Source organism: Epinephelus moara, chromosome 8, assembly GCF_006386435.1.
Source record: "Epinephelus moara isolate mb chromosome 8, YSFRI_EMoa_1.0, whole genome shotgun sequence".
Classification (NCBI taxonomy): domain Eukaryota; kingdom Metazoa; phylum Chordata; class Actinopteri; order Perciformes; family Serranidae; genus Epinephelus; species Epinephelus moara.
The window spans coordinates 31,386,597-31,392,138 of NC_065513.1; the positions used below are offsets into that span (position 1 = coordinate 31,386,597).

Consider the following 5,542-nt stretch of genomic DNA (forward strand, 5'->3'; position numbering starts at 1 on the left):
TTTGGTTTCTGACCACTTTTTATTACGAATTAAGAGTTTTCCAAAAATAATAAAAGTTGTATATTACAAGTGTTATTTTTAATCTTGACTAAAATATAGCATTGCATCAGACATATTTATCTGAAATGTCTTTATTATAAAGATGGCAGCATCAATCCAAAACATTCTGGTATATATACACAAGAACAAAAAAAAAAAGAAAAGAAAAGAGAAATACTCTCTTTTTACAGTCCACAGAAATCACATTTATAATGAAAATCCAGGCTGAATCTTTCAAACACAAACTTTACTGTGTAAATTCTTTGTAATTTATTGAAAGATACTTCCTTAATCTTGTTATTTGTACAGTATTTATCACACATTTTCCATGTGTTTTCACACTTAATATCATCACATGAAGACAAAAACACCTTGATGAAGGGACAGTAATATGATTTATTGTGTTCCTAATATTTTTGTTAGACCACTTCTATTTTAATATATACTTCCACCAATATAAAGAGGAAACTCTGGTTATTGTCTCTGCTCTTAACTGAAATGTTTTTGCAGTATTTTGAGATAAATAATTTAAATAAAACATATTAGCAGGGGTAGAACTTGAAACAGGTAACCTACCTGTGTGGATTGTCATATGTCTTTCCAATTGTGACATGACACAGAATATTTTCCCACAGGTTTGCAAGCCTACGGCTTCTCACCTGTGTGTATTCTCATGTGGACCAACAAACTACTTTTAAACCTGAAACTTTTCCCACAGGAGTTGCAAGTATATGGCTTCTCACCTGTGTGTATTCTCCTGTGGACCAACAAACTACTTTTAAACCTGAAAATTTTCCCACAGGATTCGCAAGTATATGGATTCTCACCAGGGTGTGATCTCATGTGGGCCATTAAATTATTGTTACGTCCAAAACCCTTTCCACAGGTTTTGCAAGTAAAAGGCTTCTCACCTGTGTGTGATCTCATGTGGACCGACAAATGACTGCTACACCCAAAACCTTTTCCACAGGTTTTACAAGTATATGGCTTCTCACCTGTGTGTGTTCTCATGTGAACCAACAAATTACCTTTACATCCAAAACCTTTTCCACAGATTTTACAAGTAAAAGGCTTCTCACCTGTGTGTGATCTCACGTGGACCAACAAACTACTGTTACGTCCAAAACCTTTTCCACAGATTTTACAAGTGTAAGGGTTCTCACCTGTGTGTGTTCTCATGTGGACCAACAAACTACTGCTTTGTCCAAAACCCTTTCCACAGGTTTTACAAGTATATGGCTTCTCACCTGTGTGTGTTCTCATGTGAACCAACAAATTACCGTTACATCCAAAACCTTTTCCACAGGTTTTACAAGTAAAAGGCTTCTCACCTGTGTGTGTTCTCACGTGGACCAACAAACTACCGTTACATCCAAAACCTTTTCCACAGATTTTACAAGTATAAGGCTTCTCACCTGTGTGTGTTCTCATGTGGACCAACAAAGTACTGCTTTGTCCAAAACCCCTTCCACAGATTTTACAAGTATAAGGCTTGTCACCTGTGTGTGTTCTCATGTGAACCAACAAACTACTGCTTTGTCCAAAACCCTTTCCACAGATTTTACAAGTATAAGGCTTGTCACCTGTGTGTGTTCTCATGTGGGCCAAATAGGCATTACTAAATCTGAAATTTTCTCCACATGTTTTGCAAGTGTATGCCTTCTCACCTGAGTGGCATTTCATGTGGCTGGTCAACTGAGAATTCTGCTTGAAAACTCTCCCACATTGTTTGCATGTAAACAGCTTCTCACCTGTGTGGACTCTCAGGTGTCTCTCCAGTGATGACTTATACTGGAAATCTTTCCCACATGTGTCACATTTTAAAGACTTNGTGGCATTTCATGTGGCTGGTCAACTGAGAATTCTGCTTGAAAACTCTCCCACATTGTTTGCATGTAAACAGCTTCTCACCTGTGTGGACTCTCAGGTGTCTCTCCAGTGATGACTTATACTGGAAATCTTTCCCACATGTGTCACATTTTAAAGACTTTTTACCTGTGCGAATATTACAGTGACTTCTGCTTTTATGGTGCCTTTCCTTTGGTTCTGCCTCTGCATCTCTAGTTGGTCCAGAGTCTCCATGCTTACCTCCTTTCTGCTCTTTGCTCTCAGCCTCATGAGGATTGTGAAAGAGGACCTGGTGGTCACTGTGTGCTTCTGACAGCACAGAACTTATAACTGGCATGTTGGCTACAGACTCTTTCTCTGCTTCACCAAAAGTATCATCAGAGTTGAAGTCCAGAGTCTGATCTTCACCGTGGTCACTTTCCTCATGAGTAGGAGTCAATATAAAGGTATCAGTCTCCTCCTTCAGTTCAAGCTGCTCTCCCTCCTGACTGATGCAGAGTTTCTCCTGTTCCCCTTTAATCTGTGCGGGCCCTGGGTCTTCTTGGTCCAGACTGGGGATCCTCTCCTGAATACAGAGCTGCTGGTCTGTGAGAGCCTCCTCCTCCTTACACACATGTTGCTGTGGGAGCTCTGGAGAGACAAAGAACACGAGGGATAAGATACTGCTGTGATTGTAGAGATGCGAGCAAATTAATGCCACTATAAATGAAAATGGGTTATTTATAAATAGAAGTCCTCCGTTTGTTGTCATTAAAATTAGTAGGTTTTACATACCTATCCTGTGTAACTTTATTTCAGGTTTCCAAACGACGTCCAACAGTCTGCGCTGACGGTTGATCTCTTCCTCGTACTCGACGATAGTTTTTGTAAAAACTCCGAATATTTCTTCAGCAGCAGCAGTTAGTCTCTCTTTGACAAACTCTCTCAAATACTCTACTGAAGACATTGTTGTTTAATTACTAATAAAGTAATTATACGCAAAAATTATTACGCATCGATTTGAATATCGTCTTCCCGCTTATTGAAGAACACACACATCCAGCCAACGCTACTGACGCTTTTATTGTTTACTTCCGGTTATGTCACACTGTGAAGTTCCGGTAGCAGAAGTGAGCTCGTCTTGTCGTTCCGTTCTCATTAAACACAAAATATATTTATCTTTTAATTTCTCGGGGGGAAATTTGGTTATTTTCTATTAACCACTAGGTCTAAATTTAACTGTTGTCTTTTCGGAGCATTTCACAGACAATAACTTAAAATAAAAGCATATTTGCTGGGGTAGGAGACTTTATCATAGGTAAGTCAATGCAGGAACACATTGTAAAATTACTCACCACATTCAATATGTTAGTCAATATATTAAGTTACTGTACTGCAGTATCAGCAAAACATAATTGAAAGTATTGCACGTGAAAGATTTTATATATATAACTGAATTTATCGTGTAAATAGCATTTATGTAGGTGCTGGCTGATGTGGGGCCATTTTTTTAAACAGTTCTCATACTGATGGATAGATTAAAGGAGCAATATGTAAGAAATCTAAAGCAAATAGTCATAAAATCCTCCTAATATGTCACAGAGACTAAGGAATAATGTTCATATAAGATACTGATCTCACCGACAACAATAGTACAGCCAGAATATTCGCATTTAAAAAAATATTTTATGGTCCGCAAATCATGTTTATGTTTTGAATTTGTGTTTTGGCCTGTTGCGCCACCCACCGCCGTCTACCAGTCACACAGTCAGTAGAGTCTCAGCATCAGTTACAGTTATGACTGAGCTACAGCAGCACAGTAAGCAGCATTAGCAGTGTCCCAGTACATAGCATTAGCAGTCTCCTCAGCTGTATCCCGGCAGCGTGTTAGCAGCAGAGAAGCCAGACTTGCTCGAATGGTCCGGTCCGCTGGAAAACCGAAGATCACGGATTCGGCGACACGGCCCTGCCACGGCAGCCGTCCATGGGCAAACAAATCATTCTCCAGCGTGCAGCTGTCCAGCACCCTCAAATCTGTGGGGGGGGTATTGAATTTCAGTGCAGTAACCGTTTTGGCCACATTCTTACATACAGCGCCTTTAACAAAGCATTATATCTAAATGGCTCATTATAACATTTTGGATGTAAAATCCTGATCAGCTCAGTATTCAAATAAATGCATCAGACATAAAAAAGCCCGTATTTGTACATGTTCTTGAACAGATAACCTATTCCATACAACTTCAAAAAAGACTGAGGAGAAAAACGGTGGAGAAAATGTTGTTTAACTAGCCAATGACGGAGCTCATGTAATTATTGCATGTACCAAATGTAACATCCTACTTTAAATCAGGAAAATCAGCCTCAACTTTTTAAACCTCCTCCATTAATCCTGACCAAAGTCCCAACTCTTTCACAGAAATGCAGCCCCAAACCTGCAAGGAACCTCCACCATGCCTCACCGTTGCCTGCAGACACTCATTGTTGTAGCTCTCTCCAGCCCTTCGATGAAGAAAACTGCCAAATATTTCAAATTTTGACCCATCAGTCCAGAGCACTTACTGCCATTTTTCTGCACCCCAGTTCCTCTGTTTTCGTGCATAATTGAGTTGCTTGGCCTTGTTTACACGTCGGAGATTTGGCTTCTTGGCCACAATTCTTCCATGAAGACCACTTCTGGCCAGACTAATAAGGACAACAGATGGATGTATCTGGGTCCTACTGGTTTCTACGAGTTCTGAGCTGATGGCACTGCTGGACATTCTCCGCTTTCAAAGGGAAGTAAGCATAACATGTCTTTTATCTACTGCACTAAGTTCCTTGGCTGACCACTGCATCTACGGTCCTCAACATTTCTTTATGCTTCTTCAAAAAAGCTTGACCAACACATCTTGAAACCCCAGTCTGCTTTGAAATCTTTGCCTGGGAGAGACCTCGCTGATGCAGTACAACTACCTTGTGTCTTGTTGCTGTGCTCGGTCTTGTCATGGTGTATGACCTGTGACATAAAACTGTCTTCCACAACCTCAGCTTGGTAACAGACTTTGACTGTTCCTCACCCAGTTTTAAGCCTCCTACACAATAGGGCCATAACGGTACATGTATTTGTGTCGAACCATTCGGTACGTGACTTTCGGTTCGGCATGACCCTGTACCGAATTATTGGGTGCAGGATATTATTTTATTTTATTTTGTTTTATTTTAATTCCGTTTGTGCGAGCCAAACCATTTAAAATATCTAATTCCCCGATGGACATAATTGAGTGACGGACCAAGTCCGACCGTAAATCTCCGCTTTCACTTTGTGCAGCGCATTCTCGCATTTTGACAACATGGCAAGTGAGCCTGATGAACCTGAAGACCCACCTGCAAACCTTAAGTCCTCTTTTTGGGAACACTTTGGTTTCAGGGTAAAATACGAAGATGGAAATAAACAAGTGGACAAGACAAAAGCAGTGTGCCGACACTGCAGAACAGTGGTTGGGTATGTACTTGGAAACACGTCTAACATGCTAACGCATCTAAAGCGACACCACCCGAGTTTGAACGTTAACCAGCACGACTAGAAAAAGCAATCTGGCGCAAACTACGATATCGTCGTCGTTTAAAAAGAAAGAGCGTTTCCCTGACCATCGCGCTAAAGAAATAACCAACGCTACTGGAGTTGAGTAAAATT

General features: G+C 40.4%; 1 pseudogene; it reads right to left on the reverse strand.

Moving 5' to 3' along the window:
- The window catches only part of LOC126394146 (gastrula zinc finger protein XlCGF57.1-like), an 11,667-nt pseudogene continuing 6,125 nt past the window's right edge, over positions 1–5,542 (reverse strand).